The sequence below is a fragment of the Rhinoderma darwinii genome (genome assembly GCF_050947455.1).
Source record: "Rhinoderma darwinii isolate aRhiDar2 chromosome 5 unlocalized genomic scaffold, aRhiDar2.hap1 SUPER_5_unloc_30, whole genome shotgun sequence".
Classification (NCBI taxonomy): Eukaryota; Metazoa; Chordata; class Amphibia; order Anura; family Rhinodermatidae; genus Rhinoderma; species Rhinoderma darwinii.
In genome coordinates this window covers 166,075-193,744 of record NW_027461788.1, presented here as the reverse complement: position 1 = coordinate 193,744, position 27,670 = coordinate 166,075, and the positions used below count along the sequence as shown (strand labels likewise).

The 27,670-nt window shown below is 47.5% G+C and overlaps 1 long non-coding RNA gene across 1 annotated transcript; it reads right to left on the bottom strand.

Moving 5' to 3' along the window:
• Window positions 1-27,670, bottom strand: LOC142689496 (uncharacterized). Its single transcript, XR_012858364.1, has 4 exons — window positions 27,516-27,670; window positions 19,892-20,037; window positions 3,255-3,661; window positions 1-193 (listed from the first exon to the last, which is right to left on the bottom strand). It is a non-coding gene; the product is annotated as an uncharacterized LOC142689496 (long non-coding RNA).

Sequence of the window (27,670 nt, the reverse complement as noted above, 5' to 3'; positions counted from 1 at the left end):
AAACGAATGCGAAATATTTGGGCGGAATGATGATTTATTAATGAAACTAGATGTAACGTGATGACAGCGGTTCCAGCTGGATAAGAAAACTTCTCCCTAATCTTTCTGAGCGCACAGGACCGAACTTGAGTTTTGGTACCAGAAATAATGCAAACTCTGTAAAAGCCTGATAGGCCGGTATCGATGATAATATCTGTTGGAGAAAACGAAAATATAAGTCATTCTGAACAAAACAATGAAAATTAAAGATTTTATGATAATTTGGAAAACTAAAGCCTTGATTCTGATTTATGGTGAATAAATAAGTGGCAGAATGTGTAATATAGATCCCTATAGCATGCAGTTACATATGTCACCCACTGACCCCCATTGTAGAAAAATAAATTTTTCAGTATCCCTTTGTATCAAAAACATGATCAACTACGTATTCCACCACAGTACAAAAAGGAATGACAACATATACGTAGTCCCCGAATATATGACGAAAGGCATACATTGAACCCGTGATAGGCTATGGACACGTTTGACATATACGTCGGTGGCATTTCCTGGCATATATATATATATATAAAAAGCGTGGTGTGAATATAGTATAACTATGTATAGTAGAATTAAAGGATATTGAGGATTGAGGTTGAAGTTGATATCAGACGATCACACAGAAATTTCCCAAAATTAGTTTCAGGTCCGCTTCAATCAAACAGGCCGTTTGATTCCGTCTAAATAAATTTTGCTGCGAATTGCAAGTGCCCCGATTGCCCTGAAAACTCGTGTTTCACTCTTTGATGTCTTCTAGGACGGTTTCCAAACCTGTAGTATTTTCTGGTTTGGCATTTTATATAATTGGCTGTGCTAGATGGAGGGATAACCGCAGTGCATTTTGGGAAGGCTGTCTGCAAGTCATTATGGGGAAGCCTAAGTCATGTGATCCTTATTCTAGGTTGTAAAATAGTGTCCGGCACTCGGCGGCGAAGCGTCATTTTGATGCGATTTGTGCACTGTGAACCTCAAAAGTTTCAGATTTTGGTCAATCTGAAAGTTTTGGCAAATTCGGACCGCATTAAATTCATGTATAATCCATTCGCCCCAGTGGCATAACTACCACCACCGCAGCATGAGTGTGCCCGTGCTGCCCGCCGTAACGGCCCTCCCATGCCCGGCTGCATCAATGGTAGCGACACCACATTCAATAGTATCTGCGTCCTTAGGAAGCAGATACTATTGAACACTATAGCAGAGCAGGGAGGTATCTCCCTGCTCTGCCATTTACTAGGCTACATGAAGTACGGCCTGCAGCCTATTAGGCGCAGGGACAGGATCCCTGCGCAAGCTGGCGTGATGACATCACTGGATCACGCCGGCCTACACAAGGACCCTGTCAGGGTTGTGGAGCAGCTCCGTTTATCGCGGGAATGGGCCTTAGGTGAGTACAATTTTTTTATTTTATTTGTTTGGGGGCACTGTCTACAAGGGGGATGTTAAGGGCTGTAAGGCAGAATCTACTGGAGGGGCTGCATGGCACAATCTACAGGGGGGCTGTATGGCACTATCTACAGGGGGGCTGTATGGCAATATATAAAGGGGGGCTGTATGGCAATATATAAAGGGGGCTGTATGGCACTATATACAGGGGGGCTGTATGGCACTATATACAGGGGGCTGTATGGCATAATCACAGGGGGGCTGTATGGCACTATCTACAGGGGGGCTCTATGGTGCCATCTACAGGGGGGCTCTATAGTGCCATCTACAGGGGGCTGTATGGCATAATCTACAGGGGGGCTGTATGGCACTATCTACAGCGGGGGCTGTATGGCACTATCTACAGCGGGGGCTGTATGGCACTATCTACAGGGGGGCTGTATGGCACTATCTACAGGGGGGCTGTATGGCATTATCTACAGCGGGGGCTGTATGGCATTATCTACAGGGGGGCACTATCTACAGGGGGGCTGTATGGCATTATCTACAGGAGGGACTGTATGGCATTATCTACAGGGGGGCACTATCTACAAGGGGTGCTGTGTGTGGCACCCAGGGGAGGGGAGGTGGGGCCCAGTCAAAAGTTTTCTATGGGGCCCAGTCTTTCCTACTTACGCCCCTGATTCGCTCATCTATAATCCAGAACTAGTAATATCTCTAAAGGTCTATATGGTCCATCACTCTTTTTGGCGCACGCAACAGCAATGATGTCCTAAGATAATATCACAGAATAATGTAATGATTTTATCTATGTTCATAGACAGCGGTCCGAAAATTGTAAACATTTACTGTTTTTTCTTTTACCAATTTGCTTCTGACATTTCTTTTTTCGTTAGAAGTGTCCCTAGGTGATTGTAAAGGATCTGCCAGACACAGCTTCTGTGTTGACGCCCGTGGTTAGTCAGTCTGCACCTGCTCCTTAATCTGATAGAGTGACTCCTTCTTCTACCACTCAGGCTGGGAGGCTGAGGAGTGGGAGAGCCTATCACAGCCTGGCCAGACGGAGCTAGCTCCCGCTCTCCGTCTATTTATACCTTCATTTCCTGCTTCTCCTTTGCCTGTTATTCTGTTTGTTTCCTGGCTCTGCTGCTGCTGCTTGAACTATTTGTCCTCTGCTTCATATTGACCCTGGCTTGACTGACTACTCTCTTGCTCGCCCAGTTGTACGCCGTCGCCTAGGATGGGCCATTGCAAGTAGGCAGGGACTGAGTGGCGGGTAGATTAGGGCTCACCTGTCTGTCTCCCCACCCCGTCATTACAGTGATGAGCTTATCACAGAGAGGCCGGCTGCTGGGATTTTGAGCGATCAGTCATGGTCTGTAAGGTAACCTGAAGGTGTTTAATCCCCCTGCATCACCACCACCGGAGAAGTAATTTATGGCATTACACAGTGCCCATTGAAATCAATGGGCCACCAATATAATGCAAGGACATGTCCGGTCCTCCAGGGTGAAAATACTCTTTGTAGTTGTTCTCCACTCTAGCTAAAAAATGAGGATTCAAAATAGAGGATCCCACTCAATGAAACCAGAACTCAAAAATGGTTTTTTTAAACAAAATAACCAATTTTTAAAAATAACTTTTTTTCTGCGGCAATGGAAACAGTCAGGGAAATTCCCAAAAATTTTAAATCTCATCTCTCTCCTATTTGCTGTGAAGATAAAACGTTGATAGTACGAAATGATGAAGACAATTAAAAAATAAACTCCCCTCCCCCACATTGATAAATAACAGAGAACAGGAAATGAGATCTACAAATAAAATAGTATTACCATTTCTATGATGGTTGTCGGCAAACTACTGAAAATAAAGTCTTCACCTGGGTCCACTGTGCGCCGCATGTTAATACAAAGATGTTGTAAATCCTTGACACAGTGTTGGCAATAGGCAATCCCATAATATCAATCTATTAAAAAATGTTAGATTTCCAGGATGTAATCCGTTATATTACCGCTGCCCGTTATCTCCTGTGCCATAATCCATAACGTGTTTTAAAGTGGATCCGTGATCTCATCTATTCCCTCCATATCAGGGAATTCATCGGCTCCTTGAAACCACTCCATGATGTAACTGAGAGGATGGCGGCAAGAAGAAAGACAGCCGTCCAATATCCAAGGAAAACAAAGAGCTTGGTCCATAAGTCGTCATAGGGTGGCCCAAAATTATAGGACTCCAGATTCTGCAACAAATAAGGAAACGGTTATTAAAGTATTATTGACCTTATACAAGTGAATGAATCTTATATTACAATAAAAAAAACAGAAGTATTAAAAAAGGTTATAGGAGGAGACTTCAGCCCTTCCCTCTATATTACTGTGTGCTTGATTGACAACAGATTTCCCAGGCAGCAGAGGTGGGGGGAGGGGTGAGTGGGCACATAGGAGATTGTGCCCACTAATAACAATCAGGGGCGGACAGAGACAGCAAGGTTTTTATGTAACAGCTAGTTTGTTGAGAGTGAGGTGATGGACATAAAGCCTCTTTCTAGAAAGATCTTCAGGGGCGCAGCTATAGTGGGATGCGGAGGTAGCAGTGGCACCAAGGAACCTGGTTCCCTAAAGGGCTCTCTGGCCCATACATAGACACCAGAATGGCACATGGGAGGGTCAGGGCCCTGATAGAGGTTTTTCTTTATGTACCAGGAGCTTCAAGTTAAGGCTCTGAAGTTCTTGGATGGTGCGCCAATTTATTTTGTGGATTGTAATACAACAATAATTATGCCATAAAGTAGGCAGTGGGAAACACTGGTCAGGCCCTCTGTTTACTGGTCCATTGTGCAGCTGCCTAAAAGGTACACTGTCATGTCTGTGGCTGTGGTCCGTCAGGTTCACTCTTCCCCTGACGGCCGCAGCCATGTGTCGGCAAGCGATGGCCCCAGTCTCCTCCTCTCACTTCCACTCACCTCGGCCAGGTCCCGTAGGGTGCGCTCTTAAAGGGGCAGCATGCACACCAGACTTTAATATTTTAATCAGCCCATGAGTGCTCTGGACTATAAGAGACGCCCAGCCCCTTGCTTCTATGCCTGAGCGTTGTTTGTCGTATCCTAGTTTGTCTTGCAAATGGTCTCCCAGTGTTTTCCTGTACCAGTGTTCCCTGTTCCTGCATCCCGTGCTATCCTGTTCTAGTGCCGTGCTGTTGCCATGCTGTACCTACGCCTGTCCTACTACTCCACGCCTGACGTCTACCCGCTGCCTAGTCCCAGCCGAGCCTGCCTTGCTACTGTCTAAGCTGCCCACAGGTACCTTATACGAACTGTGAACTGCACCCTGTTGGCCAACCGCTTAAGCAGTATGGCCCAGTGGGTCCACGAACCCAATGTGACATACAGTATGTCCTATAGAGCCCCTATACAGCTGCACATATGGCAACAAGACAAGTACATTAGAGTCTCTAGTTTGAGAAATAGACGCCTCACAGGTCCTCAACTGGCAGCTTCATTAAATAGTACCCGCAAAACGCCAGTGTCAACGTCTACAGTGAAGAGGCGACTCCGGGATGCTGGCCTTCAGGGCAGAGTGGCAAAGAAAAAGCCATATCTGAGACTGGCTAATAAAATGAAAAGATTAATATGGGCAAAAGCACACAGACATTGGACAGAGGAAGATTGGAAAAAAGTGTTATGGACAGACAAATCGAAGTTTGAGGTGTTTGGATCACACAGAAGAACATTTGTGAGACGCAGAACAACTGAAAAGATGCTGGAAGAGTGCCTGACGCCATCTGTCAAGCATGGTGGAGGTAATGGGATGGTCTGGGGTTGCTTTGGTGCTGGTAAAGTGGGAGATTTGTACAAAGTAAAAGGGATTTTGAATAAGGAAGGCTATCACTCCATTTTGCAACGCCATGCCATACCCTGTGGACAGCGCTTGATTGGAGCCAATTTCATCCTACAACAGGACAATGACCCAAAGCACACCTCCAAATGATGCAAGAACTATTTAGGGAAGAAGCCGGCAGCTGGTATTCTATCTGTAATGGAGTGGCCAGCGCAGTCACCAGATCTCAACCCCATAGAGCTGTTGTGGGAGCAGCTTGACCGTATGGTACGCAAGAAGTGCCCATCAAGCCAATCCAACTTGTGGGAGGGCCTTCTGGAAGCATGGGGTGAAATTTTTCCCGATTACCTCAGCAAATTAACAGCTAGAATGCCAAAGGTCTGCAATGCTGTAATTGCTGCAAATGGAGCATTCCAAGACCAAAGCAAAGTCTGAAGGAGAAAATTATTATTTCAAATAAAAATCATTATTTCTAACCTTGTAAATGTCTTGACTATATTTTCTAGTCATTTTATAACTCATTTGATAAATATAAGTGTGAGTTTTCATGGAAAACACAAAATTGTCTGGGTGACCACAAACTTTTGAACGGTAGTGTATATACATACATACACTATATATACACATATACATGCACTATATGTATACACATACATACACTATATACATACATAATATATATACACACACACACACACACATTATATATACACTATATATACACACATACACTATATACACACACACACACACATACATACACTATATGCACACACATACATAAACTATATATATATATATATATATATATATATATATATATACACACACACACACACACACACACTAATATATATACAGTGGAGGAAATAAGTATTTGATCCCTTGCTGATTTTGTAAGTTTGCCCACTGTCAAAGTCATGAACAGTCTAGAATTTTTAGGCTAGGTTAATTTTACCAGTGAGAGATAGATTATATAAAAAAAAAAAAGAAAATCACATTGTCAAAATTCTATATATTTATTTGCATTGTGCACAGAGAAATAAGTATTTGATGCCCTACCAACCATTAAGAGTTCAGCCTCCTCCAGACCAGTTACACGCTCCAAATCAACTTGGTGCCTGCATTATAGACAGCTCTTACATGGTCACCTGTATAAAAGACTCCTGTCCACAGACTCAATTAATCAGTCTGACTCTAACCTCTACAACATGGGCAAGACCAAAGAGCTTTCTAAGGATGTCAGGGACAAGATCATAGACCTGCACAAGGCTGGAATGGGCTACAAAACCATAAGTAAGACGCTGGGTGAGAAGGAGACAACTGTTGGTGCAATAGTAAGAAAATGGAAGACATACAAAATGACTGTCAATCGACATCGATCTGGGGCTCCATGAAAAATCTCACCTCGTGGGGTATCCTTTATCCTGTGGAAGGTGAGAGCTTAGCCGAAAACTACACGGGGGGAACTTGTTAATGATCTCAAGGCAGCTGGGACCAGTGTCACCAAGAAAACCATTGGTAACACATTATGCCGTAACGGATTAAAATCCTACAGTGCCCGCAAGGTCCCCCTGCTCAAGAAGGCACATGTACAGGCCCGTCTGAAGTTTTCAAATGAACTTCTGGATGATTCTAAGAGTGATTGGGAGAAGGTGCTGTGGTCAGATCAGACTAAAATGGAGCTCTTTGGCATTAACTCAACTCGCCGTGTTTGGAGGAAGAGAAATGCTGTTAATGACCCAAAGAACACCATCCCCACTGTCAAGCATGGAGGTGGAAACATTATGTTTTGGGGGTGTTTCTCTGCTAAGGGCACAGGACTACTTCACCGCATCAATGGGAGAATGGATGGAGCCATGTACCGTCAAATCTTGAGTGACAACCTCCTTCCCTCCACCAGGACATTAAAAATGGCTCGTGGCTGGGTCTTCCAGCACGACAATTACCCAAAACATACAGCCAAGGCAACAAAGGTGTGGCTCAAAAAGAAGCACATTAAGGTCATGGAGTGGCCTAGCCAGTCTCCAGACCTTAATCCCATCGAAAACTTATGGAGGGAGCTGAAGATCCGAGTTGCCAAGCGACAGCCTCAAAATCTTAATGATTTACAGATGATCTGCAAAGAGGAGTGGGCCAAAATTCCATCTAACATGTGTGAAAACCTCATCATCAACTACTAAAAATGTCTGACTGCTGTGCTTGGCAACAAGGGTTTTGCCACCAAGTATTAAGTCTTGTTTGCCAAAGGGATCAAATACTTATTTCTCTGTGCACAATGCAAATAAATATATATAATTTTGACAATGTGTTTTTTTTTTTTTTTTAGGGTATGTGCACACGATGAGAGGCTTTTACGGCTGAAATGACAGACTGTTTCCAGGACAAAACAGCTGCCTCGTTTCAGCCGTAAAAGCAGCTCCTCGTAATTTATGAGGCGTCTATGACGCTCGTAAATCTTGAGCTGTGCTTCATTGACTTCAATGAAGAACAGCTCAAATTACGTTGCAAAGAAGTGCCCTGCACTTCCTTGCCGAGGCAGTCAATTTACGCGTCGTCGTTTGACAGCTGTCAAACGACGACACGTAAATTACAGGTCGTCTGCACAATACGTCGGCAAACCCATTCAAATGAATGGGCAGATGTTTGCCGACGTATTGCAGCCCTATTTTCAGACGTAAAACGAGGCATAATACGCCTCGTTTACGTCTGAAAATAGGTCGTGTGAACCCAGCCTTAATATAATCTATCTCTCACTGGTAAAATTAACCTAGCCTAAAAATTCTAGACTGTTCATGACTTTGACAGCGGGCAAACGTACAAAATCAGCAAGGGATCAAATACTTATTTCCTCCACTGTATGTATATATATATATATATATATATATACACACACACACACACATATATACACACACACACACATATACACACACACATACACTATATATACACACACACTATATATACATACACACACTATACACACACACACACACACACACACACACACACTATATATGTACATGCATACACTATATATACATACACACACCATATATATATATACATACACACACTATATATACATACATACATACACTATATATACATACACACACTATATATACATACATACACACACACACACACACTATATATACATACATATATATATATATATATATATATGCACACACTATATATTGTAGCAGTGCAGCTACTGGACGGTGCAGAAACTCAGGTTTTAAGCAACCAGGTAGCATGACTTAAGGTATGTTTGATGACTTTCGCTATCTACGGCCTTACACCCCCCAAACCCCAATAAGAGACCACACATGAATTTTGGTGTAAAGGCCACAGCAGCCATTTATTAGATACACACCTTTTTCTGATAAAAGAGCATAACCATAAAACACATCATAACACTCCATAATAAACATCCTGCTCTATTTCCCAACTCCAGATAAAGGATCCTTGAAGGCACTTCAATCATTAAATAAAAAACTCCATCGTTTCCTTATTAGGTCTGGACCTCTTACTCTACAGCCGTTCTGCACCTGACCCGAGGGCACCAACCATGTCCAAGACCTCTCTCTCCCTTCCTGGGGACCCTGCCCACCAGGAATATATGCCATATCAGCTGGGTAACCACTCCCCAGCCCCTCCAATACTATCCAGGGTTAAACGCCCCGAGTTCTCTTCCAACAATCTCCATTGTTGCTTCTCCTTCTTACCATTACGTGCCTCCAAAGACCCCTCCTCCTACCGCCACGACAATCATGTGTGACCCCTTACACATGATTGTCCCTCCACAACTGCAGGGCTTTCTCCATGCCCTCCTTGATGTCCAGGGTCCACATATCAGGACCCACCTCGTTTAAATGAACACCATCCGCCCTGAGGAAACCTACCTCTCTGCCCTCCAACTCCTTATGCCGCACCACAACACCGCCATTGCGTGCCACAAACCTGCCAACCACCTTGTTCACCTTTGCTCGCGCTTTATTCAAACTATGGACGGAACGTGCCTGCCGCCACACCTTGCGAGCCACAATATCCGACCATACGATCACCACTCCTGGAAAAGACGACCATAACCGCAACAGATCGATCTTAACATCCCTCACCAAATCCCTGGACGACCGAATGCCCAAATCGTTGCCACCAAGGTGCACCACCAAAATATCCGGCGCCCTGTCCAAACCTGCATAGAAATGGACCTCTGGTAGCAACCTACACCACAGCATGCCCCGCAGACCCAACCATCTGACTTGAACCTCTGAGTGATCCAGGCCCAACTGCCGTCCGGCCGGACGAACATCTGCACGCACACCTCCCCAGTGCACGTAGGAGTGCCCAATAATCCAAATCAAGCAGGGGCCTGCACCTAAAACAACACAAACAGCAATGTAACAAAACCATATCCACCTAGAGCACATCTTATCACCACCGCCTCAAAGCAAGTGAGGCCGCACATACAACCTATATCGGTCTGACTCCCACCTACCGATCTTCTTAACCATTGTCGGGGATAAACCCCACCTAGCTGCCTCCGTAGCTGCGTCAATTCTAAAAGAGTGAGAGCTAAAACCTGCTCCACCTCTGCCAGACAACAGGATGCATTTTTTGAACACCTGTGAAAACTGGAATTTTGACAAAGACAATCCGTCTGCATGAACCAACAAGGACTCCGGCCCCTCAGGCCTCACTGCAACAAACTCCCGAAAACAGTGGACCGGGCACACCTGCGACCCTGGTAACTCATACAAATGCACCACAAAACCTCTCCCCTCCTGATCTGTCTTAGATCTACGAAGCAAACAAGAAAGGCAGGAGCCATCCAAATCCACATCCGCGTACAATAAACCCCCTGCCACACTCTTACTGGCCGACACCAACTCCGATATCCGGAACGCCCCAAAGAACGCCAAAGAAAAGGCCAGTGTAAATAGCCGCGCTTCAAATGCCGAAACACAAACATCCCTCAACAAATTACAAATCGCTACCAACAGCTTAAATGACACCGGCTTCCTGTGGCCCCTAACTGCGGAACCCCTCCTGAAACCCTTCATTGCCTGCCGGACCAGAAAGGACTTAGTCACGTCCTCCTCACCTTTCTTCTTAAACCAAAAAGCCAAGGCCGACAAACTTCGAGCAACCGTTGCTGCAGACGCCCCCTCACTGTACGCCTTTCCTATATAATACAACAAACACGCCGGCCGATCTGCAATACCTGCCTGCGCATTTTCCAACAAAGCCTCCCATACCTGCCATACTGCACTGTACCTCTGCCACGTGACCGCACTAACGAGCGACATCGCCATTGTCACACCACCTTCCACAGATGCTCTGGACAAGGCAGGCCATGAGACTCCGCCCCCGGCGCCAGCAGACGAAACCTGTCCCACTGTTGACGAGAAAGGGAATCAGCCACTGAATTAAGCACCCCAGGAATATGCACTGCCACAAAATGCGCATTCAACATCAAACCTCTCAAAACTAAATGTCGCAATAGTCGCACGACCGGCGGAGAATTAGCTGTCTGAGCATTAACAGCCTGAACCACACCCAGATTGTCACATACGAAACACACTCTCCGGTCCCGCAGACAATCCCCCCACAACTCCGCAGCCACCACAATCGGGAACAGTTCCAGCAGAGCCAAGTTACAGACAAAACCACATTCATGCCAAGCATCTGGCCAAACTCCTGCACACCACTGCCCCTGGAAATAAGCCCCAAATCCGCAAGCACCTGATGAATCAGTATACAGCTCCAAGTCCACACTAGACACCGGCTGATACATGAGCACCGACCGCCCATTGTAGCTCTGCAAAAACTCCCCCCACACCAACAAATCAGCTTTCAACTCCGCCGACAACCTAATGAAATGATGGGGGGAATGCACCCCTGCGGTCGCACTTGCCAATCGCCTGCAAAACACCCGCCCCATGGGCATAATCCTACAAGCAAAATTCAAATGCCCCAACAAGGATTGCAAGTCCCGCAACTGGATCTTCTTCCTGCGCAGCGCACTCGCCACCAACTCTCTCATCTCCAGCAACTTATCATCAGGCAAGCGACACTCCATATTATCTGAATCAATCATGATTCCCAAAAACTTAATGACCGTCGTGGGTCCCTCGGTTTTTTCAGGTGCCAGAGGTACCCCAAAATCCTTTGCCACTCTCTCCATAGTATGTAGCAATCCTGCACACACATAGGTACCCGGCGGACCGATAAACAGGAAATCATCCAGATAATGCAGGGCAGATTGCACCTGCGCCTCCCGACGGACCACCCACTCCAAAAACGTGCTAAACATCTCAAAATAAGCGCATGAAATGGAGCAGCCCATCGGGAGGCAACAATCTACAAAATATTCCTCCTGCCAATAACATCCCAGCAAACAAAAACTATCCGGATGCACCGGCAATAAACGAAAAGCGGCCTCAATGTCAGTTTTCGCTAACAGAGAGCCCTTCCCGTATTTCCGAACCCAAACAACCGCCGCATCAAAGGAAGTGTAACTGACCGCGCACAATGCCGGATCAATGCCGTCATTCACCGACTCGCCTTCCGGATAAGACAAGTGATGAATAAGGCAGAATTTATTCACCTCCTTTTTTGGAACCAAACCTAACGGGGAAACCCGCAAACTCTGAACAGGCGGGAAGGAAAACGGCCCCGCCATGCGGCCCAAAGCCACCTCCTTCAGCAGCTTATCCGTAACCAGATCAGGCCGCGCCAAAGCAGACGACAAATTACGGACTACCCCATCACGTCCAACCGACCTACACGGAATCCGAAAACCTTCTGAAAAACCTAACCACAACAACTCCGCTACTTTCCTCCCGAAAGGGCTGCTGCCCCTGTTTTGGCGCAGACATCAGACGCATCCACAAACTGATATCTTTGTGGTCCCATCGCAACGACGGGCGCACCGACTTCCGCTGACGAAACTGTTCGTCATACCGCAACCATGCATTACCACCGTATACACGATACGCCTCCCCTACCGAATCCATATAACAGAATAGCGCCGAACAGTTCTCCGGCGCCTTCTCTCCCACCACACTAGCCAAAATAGCGAAGGCCTGCAGCCAATTCGCAAAAGTCAGAGGAATCAAGCGATACCGCCGCCGCTCCTCCTCCTCCTTCTTACTTTCATCCGGTTTCCACCGGTCCAAATTAAACTTCTCTAACGGCAGCAAAGAAAAAATCAACATATTCATCTTTCCAGATCTTTTCCCTAATCTCTACCTTCAAATGTGCCCCCAGCGGGCCCTCAAAGCACACATAAACCTCACCTTTTGCCGCGTCAGCCAAACGCACATCCTCCACCACTTTCTTAGATGTACTAGCCGCCGCGTCAACCGCTTTTTCCACCGCCACTACGGCACCCGCAACCGGCGCCACTTCACTAACACCCACAATCCCTGCCGCAGCTGTACTAGAAATCGCCTCGCTAGCAACCGCACTCCCCGCCGCACTAGCAGACGCCTCACTAGCAGCGCCCCATACCCTCGCTGGCGACTGATCTACGCCTGGCAAAATTCTCATAAAATATTCCTGCATCCCTCTAAACATCAAATGCATTTGAGACATTGACAACATCCCCCCCACACATCCCCGGCACCACATCCGTGGTAGACTCACCCGGCCGTCCCTGAGGTGACCTCCCAGCGGACGCATCCACCACTCCTGATGAGCCCGACATCGGTCGTGACGATCCTGGGGAGTGGTGCTCCTGCACCCCACGCTCCCCGTAGCTCCGCGCACTTCTGGTCGGTGAAGCTCTAGGCCCAGCGGAACGCGGCCCGTCCACGGTCCTGCCACCCGCTGGTGGCGTGACATATTCGTCCACGATCCTGCCACCCGCTGGTGGCGCGACATATTCAGACTGACAGCCCTGCCGATCCAGTCCTTCTGCAGGGCTGTCAAAAATAAATCTTCTGCTCGTCGCTTGTCTCGCAGGCCGCTGCCCCCCTCGTCCGGATGGGGCCCGGCGTCGCTCACCGAAGCTGCCCGGGTCCTTCCGGTCGCTGCCGCCGCCACACGCCTCCCTGCTCCAGCAGGAGGCGATCTCGCTCCCCATCTGGAGGCCGCCCGCCTCTTCCTCCGGATCGGATCTGATGTCCGGACGTCCTTCTGAAGAGCTCCTCCGGCACCAGGAACATCGGCGCCGGAGAAAGCTGCCACTTCCGGTCCAGCGTGCACTTCCGGTTTAGCGTGCACTTCCGGTCTGGTCGTTGCAGACAGGAGGGAGGAAGATGGCCGCCGCGGCCCCTCCCCTCCTGTCACCTCCGGTCTTGCCCGCCTGATGGGATTCCTCCCAGACCTCCGCGGCCCGTCGCCAGGGTGCAGCTCCGGACCAGCAGGAGGAGGAGGGTCCCTGGAGGGTCTCCCTCGGCGCCGACCAGACCGAGGTGTTTCTGCTGATGAAGGCCTCTCCTGAGCCTGGAATGCCCGCTGCTGCGTCCCTCACTCTCCTCTCCAGCCGCTGGAACCGGAGGAAGAGCCCCGGCAAACAGCGCATCCAGCCATCCCACGCCGTGCTGCATCGCTGCATCCCGGATCCTGGCCATCGTCGTCTCCATCAGGTAAGTGAAAAAATTTGAATATATATATATATTTTTTTTTAAATGTAATAACAGGACAAATTTTTCTCCTGTTGTCCAGCGGGAAAGAGGGCTGCCTCTTCCCCGCATGGACTTATATACTTTACTCTCCACCCACCACATATAGATACATTTTTGCCCCATGCCCCTTTCACACAACCCTCCAATCCTTATACATGTAGCCTAAAACTCCCAAACACCTAGTCATGCGCTTCCTTCATTACGGCTGCGCCTACATTACGCTGGGCTTACTTGTACAGCTTTTCTCTGCTGGTGCTTGGGCTGTCTGATGAGCCTAGTTAGGCTCCACCTGAGACGGCTCTTTATATCAGGTGTGTGCAGTCCACACAGGGCTCTCAGTCTGGGGAAGACAGGCATGCCAGCCTGTGAGAGTCACCACTGTGTGAGGTAAAACTGAAGGTTTTGAGGTGCTGGGCACAAGGCTCAGTGTCACGTAGTGAGGGACACTGAATGTGTTAGTTGGAGGCTGGACGGCCTAGGGTTTATTTTGTATGTTTACTGTTGTACCACTGTCTGCTGTTGTGAACACAATAAAGCTAGCTGCGGCTGGTTTAAACCTTTTTGGAGTGAACTTTCTATGTGTGCCAACCATCTCACCCGGGAGATGGCGATCCCATGAGCTAAGTGGTCCCCAAGTTGTCACAATATATACACACACACTATATATTGATATATACATACAATATATATATATATATATATACATACACACTGTACGTACACTATATATATATATATATACACATACACTATATACATACACACTATATATACATACATACATACACACACACACACACACACACACACTATATATAGATGCATACACTATATATACATATATACATACACACACTAAATATACATACACACACACACACACTATATATACATACACTATATACACACATCACAGACACACGAATATGCACAATATACACATATAAAGTACACATTGTAAACACACATGCACTAACCTTTTATGCAGGATATTTGTGAGGGCGTTCAGCAGCTTTGATGGCCCGACACAGTGCCGTAGACAGTCTCCCCTCCGTCACGTCCCGACTAGTAACTGCAGCAGCAGGTGCAGGAGGAGAGGTGTGTAAAGCAGAGAAGGGGGGTTGGAGGGGAAGCTTCTAAAGCAGCACAGTGAGAGATCGCAGCACAGACCACGGCTGCTAATAGCTGGGAGTCGGGCAGAAACTCACCTCGCCTAGCGACGCCACCGGGCATTACGGGGTCCGTGCAGTCATGTGCGGTTCGGGCAGCCATGGGCCCCCTGGGAGCCTTGGGCCCCGGGTGGCCGCCCGAACCGCCCTAATGATGGTCCGCCACTAGTTGCAGAGGGGCGTGGCTGGCACCAGGGGAGATCCGGGGCAGGGCGGGACATTGCTCAGACCGCCGGGACGGTTGGGAGGTATGCTTGCTGCACACCAGACCAACATCAATAATACCTGATGAGAGAAGACCAGAAGAACCGCAGTCGTAGACGGAACATCAGAATTCGGGGTCTTTCCGAACTGACTACAGGAGACACTTTGCAACAGGTGACTTTTCAAATTTTTGCTGATCTGGTGGGCCAAGAGGGAGCTGACAAAATGGTGATAGAGAGAGTGCACAGGGCACTCAGACCGAAACTTGCCTTTCATGAACCACCGAGAGAGGTCATTTGCGGATTATTGAGTTTCGTGGACACCTCATGCTTATTGAAAGCTGCAAGAGAACAAGTGGACTTTCAATATGAAGGTACAAAAATATTATTTTTTCATGACCTAGCTCCAAGTACCCTTGCAAAACGAAGAATTTTGAAGCCCATAACGGACACCCTCCGGGGTAAGAAGCTGCCGGTGAGATGGTTGTTCCCGTTTGGTTTGGCAACTGTAAAAGATGGACGTCAAATTACCATTTGGTCTCCAGATGACGTCCCAAAATTTTGGGAAAAGACAGGTATAACACCTATGGAGGTACCGTCCTGGCTGCCTGCGCAAATGGATCAAGATTTCCCGCTATTACCTTCACAGCAGGAGTGGAGGATGGCTCCTAGATTGAAGTCTCCGAGATACAAGAACTACCAAGCGACCAACTTGGGTACTTGAAGTGCCTGCCCTGAATGATAGGACTTTTTCTTATTTTCTGCAGCTTGCTGTGGGTTTGGAGGAATGTGTGAGTGATTATTGTTTGCTGTTACTTGGTCTATATGCAAATCCTCTTGTATTCTTTTTATGTTGCTTCCTCCACTCACCCCTTTTTTCTTAAAAGTTTATTTTTTGCCTTTTCTCCTTGTGACCTGAGAATGTGCATACGATGTTGCTTCTGTGTACTATCCTTTGATGGCTTATGTTCACTCTGGCAATGATATTGGAGATTCTCCTTATTGCTGCCTTATCTGTTAATTTAGATGATACCGTTTCTGAGGGTTGACTCCTTTCTTAATGGCGCTGTGCTCCCCCCCCCCCCCTCCCTTGCTCTATTCTGTTTCTAGTAAGGAAACATAATTTCGGGCCTTAGGGTTTACCTGCCGATATGTGGATCTCAGATTGTGTTTGGATCTCGGTATTGTAACCCTTGTAAGTTCATTTCTATACAGCTCAAATGGCCTAGGTGATGTGCTTACAAATATCCGTGTATATAGATTGTGTTTTTATGTTTGTACTGTGATTGTCCTTGGGCAGCACTGCGTCTGTCTCACTGTAGGATCGATTGATGGCTTCATGTAAAGTCTTAACATTTAATGTCAAAGGGCTGAATATTCCGCAAAAACAAAGTCAAGTGTTCAATATGATGAGAAGAGAGAATGCTGACTTGGTCTTCTTACAGGAGACACAGTTTAAAACTAGTAGGATCCCCTCGCTACATACCAAGCCTTATGATAAGTGGTTCCCCTGCACATATCATGCAGCGTAAAGAGGCGTTTCTATAGCAATACGGAATACTATACCTTTTGTTCTTGAAGCCTCACAAATTGACCCACTTGGTAGATATATATTTCGCAAAGGTACTATTTCAAATATGAAAGTTACACTAGTGAATCTTTATGCACCGAACGTGGGACAGGCGCAGTGGTTGGTAAAGGTATTACAGCTTCTTTAACCTTTCTTTGAGGGCTTGGTGGTGGTAGGAGGCAATTTCAACTTGGCATTGGATCCGGGTTTGGACTCCTCTTCCAAAGCATCTCATATTGCACATAAGACCCTTAGACGCCTTAAAGTTCTGTTAACTAAAATGCAGTTGATAGATGTGTGGAGACTTCATCACCCGTCCATGAGGGATTGTTCCTTCTATTCCAATACACATGATTCGTATCAACGCTTAGATTACTTATTTATGTCTAAGAAGTACCTGCCCCAGGTTTGTTCCTCTTCGATAGGGAACATTACAATTTCGGACCATGCTCTGGTCTCTGTTAAGTTCATCTTAAAAGAGCTACCTGTTAGAGGATGGAACTGGAGACTTAACGATACCCTACTCGAAAAATCTAAAGATGTACACAAGTTAGAGGGTAAATTGAAGGAGTTTTTTACATTTAATGACGACCCTCTTATTTCGCAACCTATCCTTTGGGAGACACACAAAGCCTTTGTAAGGGGGGATCTTATTGCCTTGGGGTCTAGGGCAAAGAAACAGAGGTCGCAACTTATAAATGCTGTGTTAGGCCAAATATCTTCCCTAGAAAACGTACATAAAAGATCGCAGTTGGACTCCGTTCAGATAGAACTACAAAATCTCAGCCAGAAACTCAAAAACATCCTGAATGTACGTTCCGCTAAATCCCTTCAATTACTTAAATATAAAGCATATGCACACGGGGATAAAGGGAACAAGATGATGTCCAATCTTATTAAATAACAAAGAGGGAAAACATTTATTTCCTCTATAAAAGGTCAATTGGATCGGAAAACAACTGAGACTGATCAAATAGCTCAAGAATTGCGGACATTCTATTCAGAGTTGTACAACCTTAAAAAAGAGCCTGCTCAGTCTACTCAGGTTTCGCATGTTGAAGCCATACGAAAATATTTAGGGCATGCCCCCACGTGGCGGATTTCCTCCGCAACTGTCCGCATCAATGCCGCACCTAATCCGGGTTGCGGATTACGGCTGCGGATCTGCCCAAAATGTGCAGTAAATTGATGCGGACTAGCTGCTGCGGACTGCGGGAAAAGTGCTTCCCTTCTCCCTATCAGTGCAGGATAGAGAGAAGGGACAGCACTTTCCCTAGTGAAAGTAAACGAATTTCATACTTACCGGCCGTTGTCTTGGGGACGCGTCCCTCTTTCGGCATCCAGCCCGACCTCCCTGGAGGACGCGGCAGTCCATGTGACCGCTGCAGCCTGTGATTGGCTGCAGCCGTCACTTAGACTGAAACGTCATCCTGGGAAGCCGGACTGGAGACAGAAGCAGGGAGTTCTCGGTAAGTATGAACTTCTATTTTTTTACAGGTTGATGTATATTGGGATCGGTAGTCACTGTCCAGGGTGCTGAAACAGTTACTGCCGATCGCTTAACTCTTTCAGCACCCTGGACAGTGACTATTTACAGACGTCTCCTAGCAACGCTCCCGTAATTACGGGAGCCCCATTGACTTCCTCAGTCTGGCTGTAGACCTAGAAATACATAGGTCCAGCCAGAATGAAGAAATGTCATGTTAAAAAAGCAAGACGCATCCGCAGCACACATAACATGTGCATGACAGCTGCGGACTTCATTGCGGAATTTAGAATCTCCATTGAAGTCAATGGAGAAATTCCGCCATGTGTCCGCAAACAGTCCGCCACTGCTCCGCAACAGACAGAGCATGCTGCGGACACCAAATTCCGCTCCGCAGCCTATGCTCCGCAGCGGAATTTTACGCATCGTCTAAACGAACACTTCTAAATAGAAGTGGAAGTCAATGCAGAAACGGCTCCGCTGCGGATTAACGCTGCGGAGTGTCCGCAGCGGAATTCAAGTGAAATTCCGCCACGTGTGAACCCAGCCTTAAATTCCATTGATGCTCCTTCCTTGACAGAAGAGGAACAATATTCTTTGGTGGCCCCGTTTACTTTAGAGGAACTAGAAAAATTGTTGATGTCCATACCGAACGGGAGGAGCCCTGGTCCTGACGGGCTCCCTATTATTTATTATAAAAAATGGAAACAAACCCTGTTACCATACTTTCTTTCCGTCTGCAATGACATTTTGTAAGGTTCACATTTCACTGCCCAAACATTAGCAGCCAACATCACGATAATTCCTAAGGAGGGGAAGGATCTGGGAAGGTGTAGCAGTTACAGGCCTATTTCCCTATTAAATTCAGATGTAAAATGGTGGGCAAAAATGTTATCAAACACGCATTAATTATTTTCTCCCCAAATTTGTAGGAGCAGAACAAGTGGGATTTGTCCCAGGGAGGGAGGGAAAGTTTAATACTACAAGAACCATTCATGCCATGTATTTTGTGAAACAACATAAGACACCTCTGATACTACTTGGTACGGATGCAGAAAAAGCTTTTGAACGCATTGATTGGACATTCCTAAAAGCTGCTCTCAATAAATTTGGTTTCCCACAACAATTCATAGATGCAATTTTTTCACTATACACGATTCCCACAGCAAAAGTGAATGGCACCTTTTCAGATTCCTTCCCTATCCGGAATGGTACACGTCAGGGACAGTGGCGGATTAAGTAGACTATAGCCCTGGGCTGTTACCCAAACTTGGGCCCCCCTTCTCCCCCGCCGAGCCGTAACACTACCTTTTTGTGCAAGCATTAACAGATGGGTGTTACGATTCCCCTTGTCTGGCTGTGTCCCTACATACTGACAGTCTCCAACCATCGCTGACAGTATCGCACTGTGCAGGGACACATCCTCCTAACAAGGGGAATGGTAACACGCATTTGTCTGTCAGTCCTGGACTGAACAAAGACTTTTAGTGAAACACAAGGATTTCCTATAATAAACATGTCAGGAGAGGTGACAGATTCTCTATAAATCTAGTGACTCACAGGTGACGACTTCTCAGATTCTGGTAACTTTATTCCTCTTTTCTTCTCCATCCGGTCCAGACTTCATTACGACTTCTCCCGGCCATGACCCATTTCTGCAGAATTTGTCACTTAGATGTCTTCTGTTGCTCACTTTTCCAACATTTCTACACATATAAACGAAAACAAAATGATCATAGTGCCATACACTGTGCCTTTAAATATAATCGCACCATACACTGCACCCCGGAATATAATTGTGTCAAACACTGTATAGTAAAGCACCACGTGCACAAACGCCCCTGTATATAGCGTCACACACACATCCCCCTGTATATAGCGTCACACACACACATCCCCCTGTATATGGCGTCACACACACACATCCCCCTGTATATAGCGTCACACACACACATCCCCCTGTATATAGCGTCACACACACACACATCCCCCTGTATATAGCGTCACACACACATCCCCCTGTATATAGAATCACACACACATCCCCCTGTATATAGCATCACACACACACACACACACACACACATCCCCCTGTATATAGCACCAAACACACATCCCCCTGTATATAGCGTCACACACACACACATCCCCCTGTATATAGCGTCACACACACAGCCCCCTGTATAAAGCGTCACACACACACACACACACATCTCCCTGTATATAGTGTCACACACATCCCCCTGTATATTGCGTCACACACACATCCCCCTGTATATTGCGTCACACACACAGCCCCCTGTATAAAGCGTCACACACACACACACACATCTCCCTGTATATAGTGTCACACACATCCCCCTGTATATTGCGTCACACACACACATCCCCCTGTATATTGCGTGTCACACACATCCCCCTGTATATTGCGTCACACACACATCCCCCTGTATATTGCGTCACACACACATCCCCCTGTATATAGCGTCACACACACATCCCCCTGTATATAGCGTCACACACACATCCCCCTGTATATAGCGTCACACACACATCCCCCTGTATATAGCGTCACACACACATCCCCCTGTATATAGCGTCACACACACATCCCCCTGTATATAGCGTCACACACACATCCCCCTGTATATAGCGTCACACACACATCCCCCTGTATATAGCGTCACACACACATCCCCCTGTATATAGCGTCACACACACATCCCCCTGTATATAGCGTCACACACACATCCCCCTGTATATAGCGTCACACACACATCCCCCTGTATATAGCGTCACACACACATCCCCCTGTATATAGCGTCACACACACATCCCCCTGTATATAGCGTCACACACACATCCCCCTGTATATAGCATCACACACACAGCCCCCTGTATATAGCGTCACACACACATCCCCCTGTATATAGCGTCACACACACATCCCCCTGTATATAGCGTCACGCACACATCCCCCTGTATATAGCGTCACGCACACATCCCCCTGTATATAGCGTCACGCACACATCCCCCTGTATATAGCGTCACACACACATCCCCCTGTATATAGCGTCACACACACATCCCCCTGTATATAGCGTCACACACACAGCCCCCTGTATATAGCGTCACACACACATCCCCCTGTATATAGCGTCACACACATCCCCCTGTATATAGCGTCAAACACACATCCCCCTGTATATAGCGTCAAACACACATCCCCCTGTATATAGCGTCACACACACATCCCCCTGTATATAGCGTCACACACATCCCCCTGTATATAGCGTCACACACATCCCCCTGTATATAGCGTCACACACATCCCCCTGTATATAGCGTCACACACATCCCCCTGTATATAGCGTCACACACATCCCCCTGTATATAGCGCCACACACACAGCCCCCTGTATATAGCGTCACACACACATCCCCCTGTATACAGCACCAAACACACATCCCCCTGTATATAGCTTCACACACACACATCCCCCTGTATATAGCACCACACACAGCCCCTGTATATAGCGTCACACACACATCCCCCTGTATATAGCTTCACACACACACAGCCCCCTGTATATAGCGTCACACACACAGCCCCCTGTATATAGCGTCACACACACACACATCCCCCTGTATATAGCGTCACACACACACACATCCCCCTGTATATAGCGTCACACACACATCCCCCTGTATATATCGTCACACACACATCCCCCTGTATATAGAGTCACACACACAGCCCCCTGTATATAGCGTCACACACACACATCCCCCTGTATATAGCACCACACACAGCCCCTGTATATAGCGTCACACACACATCCCCCTGTATATAGCGTCACACACACATCCCCCTGTATAGTGTCACACACACACACACACACACTCCTGTATATAGCGTCACACACACATCCCCCTGTATATAGCGTCACACACACAGCCCACTGTATATAGCGTCACACACACATCCCCCTCTATATAGCGTCACACACACATCCCCCTGTATATAGCGTCACACACATCCCCCTGTATATAGCGTCACACACACATCCCAATGTATATAGCGTCACACACACACATCCCCCTGTATATAGCGTCACACACACATCCCCCTGTATATAGCAACACACACACAGCCCCCTGTATATAGCATCACACACACATCCCCCTGTATATAGCATCACACACACATCCCCCTGTATATAGCGTCACACACATCCCCCTGTATATAGCATCACACACACAGCCCCCTGTATATAGCGTCACACACATCCCCCTGTATATAGCATCACACACACATCCCCCTGTATATAGCGTCACACACACATCCCCCTGTATATTGCGTGTCACACACATCCCCCTGTATATTGCGTCACACACACATCCCCCTGTATATAGCGTCACACACACATCCCCCTGTATATAGCGTCACACACACATCCCCCTGTATATAGCGTCACACACACATCCCCCTGTATATAGCGTCACACACACATCCCCCTGTATATAGCGTCACACACACATCCCCCTGTATATAGCGTCACACACACATCCCCCTGTATATAGCGTCACACACACATCCCCCTGTATATAGCGTCACACACACATCCCCCTGTATATAGCGTCACACACACATCCCCCTGTATATAGCGTCACACACACATCCCCCTGTATATAGCGTCACACACATCCCCCTGTATATAGCGTCACACACATCCCCCTGTATATAGCGTCACACACACACATCCCCCTGTATATAGCACCACACACACAGCCCCCTGTATATAGCGTCAGACACATCCCCCTGTATATAGCGTCACACACACATCCCCCTGTATATAGCGTCACACACACATCCCCCTGTATATAGCGTCACACACACACATCCCCCTGTATATAGCGTCACACACATCCCCCTGTATATAGCGTCACACACATCCCCCTGTATATAGCGTCACACACACACATCACCCTGTATATAGCGTCACACACACAGCCCCCTGTATATAGCGTCAGACACACATCCCCCTGTATATAGCGTCACACACACATCCCCCTGTATATAGCGTCACACACACATCCCCCTGTATATAGCGTCACACACACATCCCCCTGTATATAGCGTCACACACACATCCCCCTGTATATAGCGTCACACACACAGCCCCCTGTATATAGCGTCACACACACATCCCCCTGTATATAGCGTCACACACACATCCCCCTGTATATAGCGTCACATACATCCCCCTGTATATAGCGTCACACACATCCCCCTGTATATAGCGTCACACACATCCCCCTGTATATAGCGTCACACACATCCCCCTGTATATAGCGCCACACACACATCCCACTGTATATAGCGTCACACACACATCCCCCTGTATATAGCGTCACACACACATCCCCCTGTATATAGCGTCACACACACATCCCCCTGTATATAGCGTCACACACACATCCCCCTGTATATAGCGTCACACACACATCCCCCTGTATATAGCGTCACACACACATCCCCCTGTATATAGCGTCACACACACATCCCCCTGTATATAGCGTCACACACACATCCCCCTGTATATAGCGTCACACACACATCCCCCTGTATATAGCGTCACACACACATCCCCCTGTATATAGCGTCACACACACATCCCCCTGTATATAGCGTCACACACACATCCCCCTGTATATAGCGTCACACACACATCCCCCTGTATATAGCGTCACACACACATCCCCCTGTATATAGCGTCACACACACATCCCCCTGTATATAGCGTCACACACACATCCCCCTGTATATAGCGTCACACACACATCCCCCTGTATATAGCGTCACACACACATCCCCCTGTATATAGCGTCACACACACATCCCCCTGTATATAGCGTCACACACACATCCCCCTGTATATAGCGTCACACACACATCCCCCTGTATATAGCGTCACACACACATCCCCCTGTATATAGCGTCACACACATCCCCCTGTATATAGCGTCACACACATCCCCCTGTATATAGTGTCACACACATCCCCCTGTATATAGCGCCACACACACAGCCCCCTGTATATAGCGTCACACACACATCCCCCTGTATATAGCGTCACACACACAGCCCCCTGTATATAGCGTCACACACACATCCCCCTGTATACAGCACCAAACACACATCCCCCTGTATATAGCTTCACACACACACATCCCCCTGTATATAGCACCACACACACATCCCCCTGTATATAGCACCACACACAGCCCCTGTATATAGCGTCACACACACATCCCCCTGTATATAGCATCACACACATCCCCCTGTATATAGCATCACACACACATCCTCCTGTATACAGCACCAAACACACATCCCCCTGTATATAGCTTCACACACACACATCCCCCTGTATATAGCACCACACACAGCCCCTGTATATAGCGTCACACACACATCCCCCTGTATATAGCGTTACACACACATCCCCCTGTATATAGCATCACACACATCCCCCTGTATATAGCATCACACACATCCCCCTGTATATAGCGTCACACACACAGCCCCCTGTATATAGCGTCACACACACATCCCCCTGTATATAGCGTCACACACACATCCCCCTGTATATAGCGTCACACACACATCCCCCTGTATATAGCGTCACACACACATCCCCCTGTATATAGCGTCACACACACATCCCCCTGTATATAGCGTCACACACACATCCCCCTGTATATAGCGTCACACACACATCCCCCTGTATATAGCGTCACACACACATCCCCCTGTATATAGCGTCACACACATCCCCCTGTATATAGCGTCACACACATCCCCCTGTATATAGTGTCACACACATCCCCCTGTATATAGCGCCACACACACAGCCCCCTGTATATAGCGTCACACACACATCCCCCTGTATATAGCGTCACACACACAGCCCCCTGTATATAGCGTCACACACACATCCCCCTGTATACAGCACCAAACACACATCCCCCTGTATATAGCTTCACACACACACATCCCCCTGTATATAGCACCACACACAGCCCCTGTATATAGCGTCACACACACATCCCCCTGTATATAGCATCACACACATCCCCCTGTATATAGCGTCACACACACATCCCCCTGTATATAGCGTCACACACACATCCCCCTGTATATAGCATCACACACACATCCTCCTGTATACAGCACCAAACACACATCCCCCTGTATATAGCTTCACACACACACATCCCCCTGTATATAGCACCACACACAGCCCCTGTATATAGCGTCACACACACATCCCCCTGTATATAGCGTTACACACACATCCCCCTGTATATAGCATCACACACATCCCCCTGTATATAGCATCACACACATCCCCCTGTATATAGCGTCACACACACAGCCCCCTGTATATAGCGTCACACACACATCCCCCTGTATATAGCGTCACACACACACATCCCCCTGTATATAGCGTCACACACACATCCCCCTGTATATAGTGTCACACACATCCCCCTGTATATAGCGCCACACACACATCCCCCTGTATATAGCGCCACACACACATCCCCCTGTATATAGCGTCACACACATCCCCCTGTATATAGCGTCACACACACATCCCCCTGTATATAGCATCACACACATCCCCCTGTATATAGCATCACACACATCCCCCTGTATAAAGCGTTACACACACATCCCCCTGTATATAGCATCACACACACAGCCCCCTGTATATAGCATCACACACATCCCCCTGTATATAGCATCACACACACAGCCCCCTGCATATAGCGTCACACACATCCCCCTGTATATAGCGTCACACACACACATCCCCCTGTATATAGCGTCACACACACATCCCCCTGTATATAGCATCACACACACATCCCCCTGTATATAGCATCACACACACATCCCCCTGTATATAGCATCACACACATCCCCCTGTATATAGCGTCACACACACATCCCCCTGTATATAGCGTCACACACACATCCCCCTGTATATAGCGTCACACACACATCCCCCTGTATATAGCGTCACACACACATCCCCCTGTATATAGCGTCACACACACATCCCCCTGTATATAGCGTCACACACATCCCCCTGTATATAGCATCACACACACAGCCCCCTGTATATAGCACCTCACACACATCCCCCTGTATATAGCGTCACACACACATCCCCCTGTATATAGCGTCACACACACATCCCCCTGTATATAGCACCACACACACACCCCCTGTATATAACGTCACACACACAGCCCCCTGTATATAGCGTCACACACACACAGCCCCCTGTATATAGCGTCACACACACACATCCCCCTGTATATAGCGTCACACACACATCCCCCTGTATATAGCGTCACACACACAGCCCCCTGTATATAGCACCTCACACACATCCCCCTGTATATAGCATCACACACAGCCCCTGTATATAGCGTCACACACATCCCCCTGTATATAGCTTCACACACACATCCCCCTGTATATAGCGCCATACACACATCCCCCTGTATATAGCGTTACACACACATCCCCCTGTATATAGCGTCACACACACATCCCCCTGTATATAGCGCCATACACACATCCCCCTGTATATAGCGTCACACACACATCCCCCTGTATATAGCATCACACACACATCCCCCTGTATATAGCGTCACACACACATCCCCCTGTATATAGCGTCACACACATCCCCCTGTATAAAGCGTCACACACACATCCCCCTGTATATAGCATCACACACATCCCCCTGTATATAGCGTCACACACACATCCCCCTGTATATAGCGTCACACACACATCCCCCTGTATATAGCATCACACACACATCCCCCTGTATATAGCATCACACACATCCCCCTGTATAAAGCGTCACACACACATCCCCCTGTATATAGCGTCACACACACATCCCCCTGTATATAGCGTCACACACACATCCCCCCGTATATAGCGTCACACACACACGCACACACAGACACACACACACACAGCCCCCTGTATAAAGCGTTACACACACAGCAGTGATGAAGGGGGGGAGTGAGTTATGGAGGGATGAACAGATGGAGTGAGTGATGAAGGAATGGGGGTTTGGAAAAGCACTCACCAGCCTGGAGCTCTGTGTAAAAACTTGACTGGTGGGCGGGCCTTCTTCACCGTGATAGACGGACCTGATTGGTGGGCGGGGGTCACATGGGCACGATGTCATCAAAGGTCCTTTAGCCTTCAATTCGGAGCACATTTATGTAGAGAGGTAACTTT